The sequence below is a fragment of the Hemiscyllium ocellatum genome, chromosome 39, assembly GCF_020745735.1.
Source record: "Hemiscyllium ocellatum isolate sHemOce1 chromosome 39, sHemOce1.pat.X.cur, whole genome shotgun sequence".
NCBI classification, from domain to species: domain Eukaryota; kingdom Metazoa; phylum Chordata; class Chondrichthyes; order Orectolobiformes; family Hemiscylliidae; genus Hemiscyllium; species Hemiscyllium ocellatum.
The window spans coordinates 31,079,283-31,093,602 of NC_083439.1; the positions used below are offsets into that span (position 1 = coordinate 31,079,283).

Here is a 14,320-nt window from a genome sequence, read left to right on the forward strand (position 1 = left end):
CTATCCTCCCTCCCCTCCCCCCCCCTCCCTCTCTCCCTCTCTCCCTCCCTCCCCCTCCCTCCTCCCTCCCCCTTCTCCCTCCCTCTCCCCCCCTTCTCCCTCCCTCTCCCCCCCTCCTCCCTCCCTCCCTCCCTCTCCCTGCCTCCCTTCCCCCTGCCTCTCCCTGCCTCTCCCTGCCTCCCTCCCCCTCCCTCTCCCTGCCTCCCTCCCCCTCCCTCTCCCTGCCTCCCTCCCCCTCCCTCTCCCTGCCTCCCTGCCTGCCTCCCTCCCTCCCTCCCTGGTTGTGCTGATGCACTGAGCTGTCACTGGGGAACTGTCAGTGAGCACACACCAGGAGCCGCAGTGACACTCTCCCGCGCAACCCAACCTGACTGCAGCCGCCCAAAGCCCCGCCCCCGTGCTGGGGCGGCCTGGCCCGTTGATTGGCGGGTGACGTCAGCGCGTCGGGCGCGAGGGCGGGCCGCCGCCGGGGCGATTGGCCGACAGCGCTGTCGATCGGGCGGGGTCTGACCGACAGGTTCGGTTGAGCGTGCGAACGGCTTTGAGTTGACGGCGGCGAAGGGGCCTGAGGCACGGACACAGACCGGGACGGCGGCGGCTGGGGGAGGGGGAAAAAAAGACCGTCAGGCAGCGACGACGGGTGTTGGGAGGGCCGCCCCTCCCGCTATGCCGGCCGCGCCTCAGGGGAAGGTGCCGGTGGCCTCCGCGGCGCGAGCCTGCTCGGTTTGTCCGTGAGGCCGGGCGGGCGGAGCTGAGCTGTCGTTCACCCCCACCCCCCCCCCCTCTCCCAGGGGGCGGTGAGGAGGAGGGGGGAGCCCGCGGGCCTCCCGGGGTGGGGGGGGGAGAGGATAGGGAAGGCAGGGGGGCTATTTACATGGGCTGCCGGCTGCTGAGGTGAATCAGCCCCGGGGGGTGGGGGACAGACCCCATCATTAACCCCCCCCCCGCCCCCCTGGAGGGAGCAGGGTCCTCCCTCCCTCCCTCAGTCGGTGTCTTCACCCTCTCCCCCCCCCAGCCCGGCAATCTCCCTGTCTCCTTCCGGCAGACGGTGCGGATCCTCCTTCACTCGGCTTCATAATTCAAGGCCAAGAGGACGGGGGTGTTTCCTGCGGCTGTGTTGACCAGGTCAGTGTGTGCCCTGTCTCCCCCCACCCCCACCATCTCCCTCCCCCCCTCTCTCTCTCTCTCTGTGTCAGGCATGGGAACTGCTTTAACTTAGGGGCAGTGTCTGTCTGTCTCTTTCTTTCTCTCTCTCTCTCTCTTTCACTCCTCCTCGACATCTCTCATTCTTTCACTTCCACATTCCCTCCTGCCAGAATCTGAATAAATGGCGTCTCCAAGTGAAAGAGGGGGGGATGAAAAGAAAATCACCATCTCTACTTCACTGCAGAGGCGTGTGGGAGAAGAGAGAAGAAACCAACTTTTTGCAAGCTCTATTATAGCTAAAGTGTACCATTATAAAGTGATTTAAAAGATTGGGATGTTTTGTCTCTTCATGAAGATGTTTGCATTTTTAAAAAAAAAATTGTCACCATTAGTTTCTCTTTGTTAGGCTCAGATTGTGATGTGATGTTACTCTTGAAGCAGCCTTAAAAAAATGTTTTCATTTTCATTTCTGGCAGTTTTTTTATCTTCTACGTCTCTTTCTCTCTCTCTCTTTCTTTTGTGCTCACTGTCTGCAAGCTGTCTGCCCTCTCTTTTCAAAGCTTCTCCTCTTTCATTCACCCCTGTTCTGTAGTTCTTTCTCTTTTGTTCCTATTCTGCTCTTTCCCTCTCTCTATTCAGGCTTTCCTTTTTTATTTTCCTGAATAACATTGAGAATTTTTGGGATGGGGGAGGGCTTGTGCTTAAATTGCTGCGGAAACTCCAGAAAAAGCTCTCCTGCATTCATTTAAAGCAGATGGGGTCCAGATGAGAGAGAGATTGTCAATTATTTGCATGTATATTGGCTGTAATTTGAATGTTTAAAGTATGTTACCTGTTGACAAAAATTATTTTTGTCTCAATTTAATAACTATCAAAATTTAGTTGTAATACATAGCCAAAAATCTTGTCCCTGGTTGTCTAGCCGCATATGTCAGTTGTTCTTGTGACTGAAGCAAGGGACTAAGACATAACGCAAATGCATGGATATTTGTAGGGTTGACAAGCACTCTGTTATATGAATTGAGATTCTTTTTAAATAAAGGAAACCTTGCAACTTTACACAGCTGGAAGTTTTCAAATAACTGAAACCAGTAAAATTGGATTAATTTGTTGGAAGTTTGAGATGGAGTATACTTTCTACTGTGAGTTTAGAAAATGTATAAGAAATCATTCTATTGTGCGCAGTATTATAAGTGAGTTTGTATAAATGAGTTAGTATGCAACTTAAAATTTACTGTAAATGTTAGGTAAATATTCATTTTTTGCAGCAAAGTCTAATGCAACACTGCCTTTTTTAATATTGGCATGTCCATTATACTGAAATTTTACCTGGATTATTAATGAAACTTGCAAATATATTCAGAAGTCTTAGAGTTGGGATTCACCTTGGATAAAAACTGAGAACATGGTGAGAAGGGTGTCAAGACACATGCGTAGCAACCCATGACTAGAGAAAACTAACTTGAGAAACTGATCCATCAAATGACTTCAATAAAGTAAGTTGGAGATACATGCCTGTTGAAGGTTGTATGACATTCTAGCTGAATTCACAGGCTTATAATTACATTGGATGTCAACTTCAGGTGTTTAACAGATAAATAGTAGTCATTTGGACTGTTAGTACTTTGAATTCAAAATCATCATTGTTTTCAAATTCCTTGATGACCTTTCTTCATCTTCTCTTGCAGTTTTTTTTTGACAGTCCTCCAAGATCTCTGCATTGCCCAAGTTTAATCTTCTGAGAGTTGAGGACTGCTGAAGTCTCAGTGCAGAATGTCTCCTTCTTTTTCACCCTTTTTCTGCCCCTTCAGTGCTTGTTGAAATTTGATTCTTTGACCAATGTTTTGATCACCTTTGCTTGCATCTCCTTTTGTGCCTCAGTGATAAATTTTGTTTGATAATGCTCTTGTGAATTGTCTTGGGGCGTGTACATAGTGCTATGTATGTGCAAGTTAATGATGGTTATTGGCTTTATATACACTGATAAATATATCAAGCAATAACATAAGGTCCATATACTATTCCAAGGGAAGTATGTTGTACTAGAATATGTAAGTGAGTTAAAGGTTGAAATTAACTGCTTTGAATTGAACCTTTTATTCTTGATATATGACGATACATTTTTCTAATGATCAGAGTTTTCAAATTTCAGTAGCAAACCAGTCTTCAACTGTAATTAAGAATAGTGCACTGTGAACCATTGCCTGTCAGAGGCAATATAATGGTGTCCTCAATCAAGTGACTCCAGACTATATCTTTGTAATCAGAATGCAACATTGTCCAGAGTATGAGCTAGTAAAAAATGAGGTCTGCAGATGCTGGAGATCACAGCTGCAAATGTGTTGCTGGTCAAAGCACAGCAGGTTAGGCAGCAGGTTAGGCAGCATCTCAGGAATAGAGAATTCGACGTTTCGAGCATAAGCCCTTCATCAGGCTAGCAAATAATGCATAATTACCTGCATGCGGCAGATACTTCAAGAATGGTGATTTCAGCCAAAGGTAGAGATTGCAGATTCATTCATCAATTCACTCAGTCCTTAATAACTTGACAGCCTGGATGGAAAATTGCTCTTCTGTCAGTTGGTCCCATTCCATAAAGCACTTTTTTTTTCTGTTTTGTTTTTATTGCAAGCACTTGAACAGCAGTAGTTACCTGTTTTGTTATTGCTTGTTGTTGTATTCAAATATACAAACTTATTTTAATTAAATTCCCTCTCCCTTGTTCTTTAAAGGTACTTTTATATTTTATCTTAACTCAGCTGAAGTTAGGAATCCTCATGCATACTGGATAATGTTTTCCTTTTGGAAATCGCCTGTGGATTATCACTGTAGATGCACATCACTTACAATGTAGTCTTAATCCACTCATTGAGAGCATTGGTAATAGTGCTTACCCTCAAAACTTTGGTATTTTTAATCAACCTTTTCAGAGATGTGACGACACATGTCTGGAGCAAGTGGGTCTTCAACACTGGCTTCCTAGCTCAGAGGTAGGGATACTACCCTGCACCACAAAAGTCATTCTATGATATTTATTCTCAGGATACATATGAGTGGCAAGGCCATCTTAATTTCTGTTCCATTTGGCTTGAGAAGGTGGTGATTAATGGACTGCGCTACTGAATCAGTTCTTGTGATTCTCTCATAATTGAGATGATAGATTTTTCACCCATTAGTGGAGAATGAATGGAAATGCACAGTCAAGACAGGGCGATCTTCGATTCAGAGGATGTTGTTTCCCATTGCCTTTCATTTTTGATTTTGATGATCGGAGTTGCAGTACTACTAAGCTCTTGAGTGTAGGAGAAGATTATAAAGGAGCAATCTTATCTTTATGATTGTGATAACCATCATTCTTTTTTTGTTTTTGTTTGTTTGTTTGTGCTCTGCTCCCTAAACAAAAATGAAATTTCCTGTTTGATACATTTCTTCTTTTACACAACAGCTAGATGATCGTAAGTTCTTTCTGTTATGGCTGTTTGAGTCAAACAGGAATAAGCAAAGCTTTATGTTTACATTTGTGAAGTAAATGTTGAAACAAACTTCCCTGATTAAGATGGTTCATATCTGTAGATCCAAATGAGTGGGAATAATAGTTTTGATAGTGAAGTTAACTATGTTTACAACCAGAACTATTTACGTGGACTGCTGTCTTGCACTGTTGCTAAATGTAGTAAACTAGGATGCAGTTGCATTTTGAAATTAGTTTTGGTTGGCTTAATAATTATTTTGAATTAATCCACATTGCTTTTTTCTTTTTCCTATCTATTATTACTGGAATGGCCTTATCCCTAGGGCTCTATCATTGGAGTGTCTTCCTAAACATACTATAAAGACTTGTTTACCATTTAATGCTTTCAGATTCAGATTTTTTTGGCGTAAACACAACCAAGATAACAAACTTATTTTTACCTTTTTAAAATAGCAATCTCTCCTCTTCCAGTTGAGTTGTATTAAAACAACAGCGGATGCTGGAGATCTGAAACAAAAACAGAAATTGCTGGTGAAACTCTCTAGGTCTACCAGCATCTGTGGGAAGAAAGCAGAGTTAACGTTTTTGAATCTTGTTACTATTCATTCGAACTGTTCTAATTCGAGGTTGATCTGAGAATGAACTAAAGTTAGCATTGTATCAATCCATCTCTTGGTAGTCTGGTTCTATAACTGGAAAAATCCTTCGATGAGCAGAATTTTATAACTAATGGGTGCTTTTTGTAAACTGAGTAAACTGCTTTTAAAAGAAAGCAGTGTGCTATCAAATAGCAACTATTTTATTCTGTACGGGTGAGTTTAGGAAGATGTGGATAATATAGGTTGTATGTTTCAAATCAACTTTTTTAAAGAAAAAACAATAGTGTCAATGGGAATCAAATTGGATTGGCAACTGCCAAGAATTCCACTCAGTTTTGATAACTGTTCTCTGGCCTGATGCATACATACTTTAGTATTTAGCATGTGGAGTGGGATAATTGACCATTTACGATTGTGATACTTCGATCAAAACAGTATAGAAGTGGAAATTGAGGAAGATAATGGAAAAGTTTGTCAAATTCTTCCTATTTTAAAATGGGTAAGTTTTAAGGCAGCTGAAAATGTGTTGCTGGTTAAAGCACAGCAGGTCGGGCAGCATCCAAGGAACAGGAAATTTGACGTTTCGGGCCAGAGCCCTTCATCAGGAAGCCCTTCCTGATGAAGGGCTCTGGCCCGAAATGTCGAATTTCCTGTTCCTTGGATGCTGCCTAACCTGCTGTGCTTTAACCAGCAACACATTTTCAGCTCTGATCTCCAGCATCTGCAGACTTCACTTTCACTTTTTACTCAAAGTTTTAAGGCAACCCCATTTCCAGTTGAACGCTGTTATAGTACATCAAAAAGGAATTGCATTTGAAATTTTATTCTTAATTCTTCAAAATATGTGGACTTCTGGTTCATGAAATCTGCACCTTTTTATAAGGGCAATCAGATATTGAAGAACGTCCATTTTTTTTTCATGAATAAGCCAATGTAGCTCTTGGAAGCAGGAGTAGGCCTTTTGGTTCCCTCAAACATATTTCACCTCCCTTTCAGTAAGATAAGGACCAATCTCCAAGTCAACTTCATAGACATCTTAATGCTCTACTTCGAAGTTGTAGACTTACTAGCTTTGGTTAACAATCTGTCATTGATCAAACAACAATTACCATTTATGGAAGTTCCAAACCTCCTTTTTGCATGTAGAAGTGTTTTCCAGTTTCACTTCTGAAAGGTTTGGCTCTTATTCAGAACTTGTTCCCAATCCTAGATTCCTACACGGAATCTGTTACACGGACGTAAGTTTGCTCGCTGAGCTGGAAGGTTTGTTTTCAGATGTTCCATCATCATACTAGGTAACATCATCAGTGAGCCTCATTGTTCTGTTACATATTTTAAAAACTTTGATTAAGTGACCCATCAATCTTCTAAATTCCAGAGAATACAGCCGCAGTTAGTGTGATCTCTCCTCAACAAACCCTTTGGAGTCTAGGTATCATTCTGATAAATCTGTCTGCACTGAATCATCATATCTTGTTTTATTTTCTCTTCTATCAATTTCGGAGCCTGACCATAGTCATAGCAATATCTCTGTACAACCTGTTAGGTTTTGAAAAGCAAAATATTGTAGATGTTTCAAATCTTGGGGGGAGAAAAAGTTCGCTGGTAAAGGGATGGCTGGAAAATGGGAAGCCTTCAAAAATGAGGTAACAAGAGTTCAGAGACACTATATTCCTGTTAGGGTGAACGGAAAGGTTGGTAGGTGTGGGGAATGCTGGATGACTAAAGAAATTGGGGTTTTGGTTAAGAAAAAGAAGGAAGCATATGTCGGGTATAGACACAAGAGTATAAAGGCAGTAGGGGTATACTTAAGAGGGAAATCAGGAGGGCAAAAAAGGGACATGAGATAGCTTTGGCACATAGGGTTACGGAAAATCCAAAAGGTTTTTACAAATACATTTAAGGTCAAAAGAGTAACTAGGGATAGAATAGGACCCCTCAAAGATCAGCAAGACAGCCTATGTGTGGAGCCAGAGGAAATGGGAGAGATACTAAGCGCGTATTTTGCATAAGTGTTTGCTGTGGAGAAGAACAAGGAAGAGAGAATGTGGGGAAATAGATGGTGACATCTTGAAAAATGTCCGTAATTACAGAGGAGGATGTGCTGGGTGTCTTCCACTGGTTAAAAGTGGATAAATCCCCAGGACCTGATCAGGTGTAGCAGTGAACTCTAAGAAGCTAGGGAAGTGATTGCTGGGACCCTTGCTGAACAATTTGTATTATTAATAATCACAGGTGGGTTGCCAGAAGACTGGAGATTGGCTAAGGTGTTGCTGCTATTTAAGAAAGGTGGTAAGGACAAACCTGGGAACTATAGACTGGTGAGCAGGTTGTTGGAGGGAATCATGAGGGACAGGATTTACATGTATTTGGAAAGGCAAGGACTGATTAGGGAAGTCATGTCTCAAACTTCATTTGAGTTTTTTTTTGAAGAAGTAACAAAGAGGATGGAAAAGGGCAGAGCGGTAGATGTTGATTTTTATGGACTTCAGTAAGATGTTCAACAAGGTTCCCCATGGGGCACCGGTTAGCAAGGTTAGATCTCATGGAATACAGGAAGAACTAGCCATTTGGAGACAGAACTGACTCGAAGGCAGAAGACGTTGTGGTGGTGGTGGAGGGTTGCTTGTCAGACTGGAAGCCTGTGACCCACGGTATGCCACAAGGATCGATGCTGTGTCCACTACTTTTTGTTATTTATATAAATAATTTGGATGTGAACGTAGGAAGAATAGTTAGTAAATTTTGCAGGTGACACCAAAATTGGAGGTGTAGTGGACAGTGAAGAAGGATACCTCGGAGTACAACAGAATCTTGATCCAATGGGCTGAGGAGTAGCAGATGAAGTTTAATTTAGAAAAATGCGAGGTGCTGCATTTTTGGAAAAGCAAATCAGAGCAGGACTTGTACTCTTAATGGTAAGGTCTGAGGGTGTGTTGCTGAATAAAGAGACATTGGAGTGCAGGTTCATTGACAGTGGATAGGTTAGGTAGATAGGATAGTGAAGATGATGTTTCGTATCCTTTATCAGTCAGAGCATTGAGTATAGGAGTTGGGAGGTCATATACAGGATGCTGGGCCAGTTTTGGAATATTGTGCGCCTTCTGGTCTCTTTTCTAGCAGAGGGATATTGTGAAACTTGAAAGGGTTCAGAAAAGATTTGCAAAGATTTATCCAAGATTGGAGAATTTGAGCTGCAGGGATAGGCTTGAATAGGCTGTTCTCCCTGGAGCATTGGAGGCTGAGGGATGAGCTTCATAGAAGTTTATAAAATCATGTTTATTTGGAAGCATCAGCTTTTGGAATGCTGTTCCTTCAAGTGATTCTGAAAGCTACCACTTCCAAATAAACCTGTTGGACAATAACCTGGTGTTGTGATTTTTAACTTTGCACATCCCAGTCCAATACCAGCACCTCAAAATTATAAAATCATGAGGGGCATGGATAGGGTAAATAGACAAGGTCTTTTCCGGGGTGGAATCTAAACCTAGAAGCATAGATTTTGGATGAGAGGGGAAATATTTAAAAAGTGACCTAAGGGGCAATGTTTTCACACAGAGGGTAGTGCGTGTATGGAATGAGTTGCCAGAGGAAGTGGTGGAGGCTGGTACAATTACAACACTTGAGGCATCTGGAAAGGTATGTGAATACAAAGGGTTTAGAAGGATATGGGCCAAGTGGGAGTAGATTAGGTTAGGATATCTGCTCGGCATGGACGAGTTGAACCGAAGGGTCTGTTTCCATGCTGTACATCTCTATGACTTCGTGCTGCCAGACCTGCTGAGCTTTGACAGAAATTTCACTTTGAAAGACCTGACCATATCATCTTCCCTTCACAGATGCTGCCTGATTTCCTGAGGGCTTCTGTGTTTAGGTGTTGAGGCTGTAAGAAATGTCATGAGGTTTTCAATACTATGAGCACTGATTTTTGTTCATATGCAACAAGCTCTCGATGTATAATATCACAACATCACATTCTGTGATTTCAAGGGCATGCTTCCTGTTTAAAATAAAGTTGCATGAAATTCCTCCTTTTATTTCAAGATGCACTACCTATTTGAAGTAAACAGGTTGCTTCTATTAATAACTTACGCTTTGTAAGTTATTTTATCATGAAAAGTCCAAAGTTGTTTATCATAGTATTATAAACAATTTAACATTCTGAATGCACAAACGGTTAACATTTGAAGAGCAAACACCTCTTGAGTGGTTGTCTGGTTTGGGGAGATGCTTTTTCTCAGGCCATCTGTTGGTATTGAGGATAATTTGCTTCTTGGATTCTTTTTGGTTCTGAAATATTGATCATTCCAATCCACAGGTTGCCATGCTTGAGAAACAAAATAGATTTACGTTTGACTATTAAAATATATCAGTGGAAAAGAAAGAAAGAGAGAGAAGAGAGAGAGGAACTTGATGAAATAACCTTCATCAGGGAAGTTGTGCTAAAGCAAATAGATGGAACTGCAAGTTGACAAGTCCCTGGCTCCTGATGAGCCTTCACTAGGGTCTTGAAAACAGCTGGCTAATTTACAGATTTATAAAATTCCTTTGATTTAGGAAAAGTTCGAACAACTTGGAAATACCGCATATATAACTCCTTGATCCAAGAAGAGAGAGAAGCAGAAAATAGGAAATGATAGGCTAGTTAACTTGATGTCGGTCATGAGGAAGTTGAGAATTGATCATTAAGGTTGCTTATAACTGGGCACTTAGAAAAGCTCAAGGTGATTGAAGAGTCGGCATAGTTCTGTGAATGGGAAATCACAGTTAACTAATTTGGCATTCTTTTGAGTATTGCGTTATGGATATAGAACAGCCTCTATCTGTGCTGTGCTTAGATTTCCTGAAGGCATTTGACAAGGTGCCACATGAAAAAAGGTTATTGTGCAAAATAGGAGCTCATGGTGTAAAGATAAAATCCCTTGACCTGATGGGATGCATCCTAGGAAGTAATGATAGACGCATTGATGTCTAGTAGTTAGAAAGGACCCAGAGGACAAGAAAACCGTCGTTATGACACCTTTATCCAAAAAAAGGAGACACCAAATAAGTAAGCTGGAACTGACAACTGGAAGCGTCAGATACAAATCACTATAAATGCTGGAGGAAACAGAAGCGCTTCACAGGAGGTTCCCAAGCACTGAGGATGTCACCTAGACAGGGGACGAAACATCTGCAACACAAATTCCCAGCTCGGCGAACAGAACCACAACAACGAGCACCCGAGCTACAAATTTCTCAAAAATATTTGTGTTATGTTAATGATTTGAATGAGGTAAGTGAATGCATTATTGCCAAGTTTATAGATTTAAAATAAAAGGCAAGTAGTGAATCTGATGCAAGAAATTTGCAGAGATTTAGACAGGTGAGTGTAAAGTACAGAATATGATATGGAAAATTGAGGTTAAATTTATCCCTTTTTTTCTAAAGTGCATGAATTGAGACTGCAGAAAGTGACACCACAGATGAGATTCCTCATCTATGGATCACAAAGCATTCAAGTTCAGTTGGTAATAAGGAAGACGTATGAACTCTGACCTTTATTCCAAAAAGAATGGAGTATGAAACTAGGAAAGTATTGATAGAGCAATAAAGGGCGCTAGTTAGATCATACCTACAATGCTGAACAGCTTTGTCCCCTTTTTCTAAGGAAAGATATATGGGCATTAGAGACAGTCCAATGGATATAGTAGTTTCAGTGAGTGGGTGAAAATCTGGTAGATGAAATAAAACAGGGCAAACTAACCATTTTGATACATAAGTGGTATGAAGCTAGAATGTTGCTTTTCAGACTGTAGGCCTGTGACAAAGTATCAGTGCTGCATCCATTTCTTTTTAATTGTGTGAATATGGAGGGTATGTTTAGTAAGTTTGCAGATGACATTAAAATTGTAGCTATAGTGGACAGCCAAGAAGGTTACCTCCTGTATACAACAGGACCTTGATCCGATGGTCCAATGGGCTGAGGAATGGTAGCTAGAATCTAATTTAGATAAATGTGAGGTGCTGCATTTGGAAAGGCAAATCAGGGCAGGATGTATATACTTACATAGAACATAGAAAAATACAGCGCAGTACAGGCCCTTTGGTCCTCTGCGCCGATCCAAGCCCACCTAACCTACACTAGCCCCACTATCCTCCATATGTCTATCCAATGCCTGTTTAAATGCCCATAAAGAGGGGCAGTCCACCACTGCTACTGGCAGGGCATTCCATGAACTCGTGACTCGCTGAATAAAGAATCTACCCCTAACATCTGTCCTATACCTACCACCCCTTAATTTAAAGCTATGCCCCCTCGTAATAGCTGACTCCATACGTGGAAAAAGGTTCTCATGGCCAACCCTATCTAAACCCCTAATCATCTCGTACACCTCTATCAAGTCACCCCAAACCTTCTTTTTTCCAATGAAAACAGCCCCAAGTGCCTCAGCCTTTCCTCATACGATCTTCCTACCATACCAGGCAACATCTGGTAAACCTCCTCTGCACCTGTTCTAGTGCCTCCACTTCCTTCCTATAGTATGGCGACCAAAACTGCATACAGTACTCCAGATGAGGCCGCACCAGAGTCTTATACAACTGCAACATGACCTCAGGACTCCGGAACTCAATTCCTCTACCAATAAAAGCCAGTACGCCATATGCCGCCTTCACAGCACTATTTATCTGGGTGGCAACTTTCAGAGATCTGTGTACATGGACACCAAGATCCCTCTGCTCATCCACACTACCAAGTATCCGACCATTAGCCCAGTACCCCATCTTCTTGTTACTCTTACCAAAGTGAATCACTTCACACTTACCTATGTTGAACTCCATTTGCCACCTTTCTGTCCAGCTTTGCAGCTTATCTATATCCCGCTATAACCTGCCACATCCTTCCTCACTGTCAACAACTCCACCAACTTTCGTATCATCCGCAAACTTGCTCACCCAACCTTCTAGCTCTTCCTCCAGGTCATTTATAAAAATGACAAACAGCAATGGTCCCAAAACAGATCCTTGCGGAACACCGCTAGTAACTGCACTCCAAGATGAACCTTTACCATCAACTACTACCCTCTGTCTTCTTCCAGCCAGCCAATTCCTAATCCAAACCTCCAACTCCCCCTCAATGCCATACCTCCGTATTTTTTGCAGTAGCCTACCATGGGGAACCTTAACTTAATGGCAAGGTCCTGGGGAGTGTTGCTGAACAAAGACCTAGAAGTACAAATTCATAGTTCCTGGAAAGTGGAATTCTAGGTAGAGAGGATAGTGAAGAAGGCATTTGGTATGCTTTTCTTTATTGGTCAGTGCATTGAGTATAGGAGTTGGGAGGTCATGTTGCATTTGTACAGGATGTTGGTTGGGCCACTTTTGGAATATTGCGTGCAATTCTGGTGTCCTTCCTATCAGAAGGATGTTGTGAAACATTTACAAAGATGTTGCCAGGTTTGAAGGGAGAAGCAGAATAGGTGGGGGTTATTTTCCTTGGACTGTTGGAAGTTGAGGGGTGAGCTTATACAGGTCTACAAAATCATGAGGGGTATGGATAGGTTAAATAGACAAGGTACTTTCTGGGATGGGGGGGTGTGGCTGGAGGGGCGGGCAAAACTAGAGGGCATAGGTTTAAATTATTGGGGAAAGATTTTAAGAGATCTAAAGGAAGATTTTCATGCTAAGAGTGGTGCGTATGTGGAATGAGCTGCCACAGGAAGTGGAAGAGGCTGGTACAATTACAACATTCAAAAGGTACCTGGATGGGTATATGAATAGGAAGGGTTTAGAAGGATATGGGTCAAATGCTTGCAAGTGGGACAAGATTGATTTAGGATATTTGGTCAGCATGGATGAGTTAGACCGAAGGATCTGTTTCCATGCTGTATGTCTCTGACTCTAAAATGTGGGAACAGGTGAAGTACTCATTTTGGCAAAAAGTATTACATAAATGGAGAACTACAGAAATCCAAGTGTTCTGGTGTGTGTGACCACAAATTGATATGCAATTCTGGCAAGTAATTAAGGCTAATGGGACGCTAGCCTTTGAGGAACTAAACAAATGTACGAATCGTATGCTTCACTTATACAGGGCAATGGTGAGATTAAAGTGATATACCAAATAGATCCTTTCAGGAAGAACTTTGAAGGTGGTTCAAAGAAGGCTTACTAGATGATGACTCGAATGAACAGATGGTCTTGTGAGCAAACCTTGGATAAGCAAGACCAGTTTCCACTAGAATTTAGAGTGGGGTGACTTGTTTGAAGTGTATAAAATCCTGAATGGACTTGACCATGTAGATGTGCAAAAATGTTTCTTGTGGGTAAGTCCAGAACTTGACGGTACTGTTCATAAACAAGAAGAGGCTTCCCTTTATAAGGTAAATATAAGAGCTTCTTCACTCTGCGGATTATGAGACTTTGAAACTCCTTGTCTTAGGCAATGGAAGTGGGACCATTGATCACTTCTAAGGTGGAGATTGATGGATTCTGATTAGATAATGGAATTAAAAGTTGTTGGGGTGGTAGATGAGAATGTAGAATTTGGAACACAACCAAGTCAACCATAATCTTGAATGGCAGAACTGGCTAAGTGGGTAGAGTTTGATTTTAGATTAGGCGTAGCAGGTATCTTCATAAAATCATAGAATCCCTATGGTGTGGAAGCAGGCCACTTAGCCCAATAAGTCCAAACCAACTGTCCAAGTAACCCACTCAGACCCATTCCCCTGCACTATTACTCTACGTTTTACCTGACTAATGCATCTATCCTACACATCCCTGAAAACTATGGGCAATTTAGTGTGGGCAATTTAGCATGGCCAGTTCACCATCTTTCATGTGATTAAAGTGCTGTAGTTGACTTTGAGGGCATAATGAAGTCCAAGCCATTTTCTATTTGTGTGCAAAATAGCAAGTGCACGAAGGAAACCAGCAAATATTTGTTTGGTACAGGTGAGATGTATTGGAACTTGGAAGAATGCAGGGACCGTGAAAGCTGACCAACATTAGCTATTTGCAAACTAGTTGAAATTATGCCCTTGAATAGGAACTCCACTGTCAGGAATGCTGTGGAACACTGTTCCGCTATACTAGAAGAAATTTAACTACCAGAGGTTGA

General features: G+C 42.0%; 1 protein-coding gene across 2 annotated transcripts in view; it reads left to right on the top strand.

The window, feature by feature from the left end:
• Nucleotides 1-478: 478 nt before the first annotated feature.
• The window catches only part of znf710a (zinc finger protein 710a), a 38,948-nt gene continuing 25,106 nt past the window's right edge, over nucleotides 479-14,320 (top strand). For both annotated transcript variants that reach the window (XM_060853169.1, XM_060853168.1), the window contains exon 1: nucleotides 479-1,125. The gene's annotated coding sequence lies outside the window, so the exon portion shown is untranslated. The remainder of the gene's footprint in view (nucleotides 1,126-14,320) is intronic.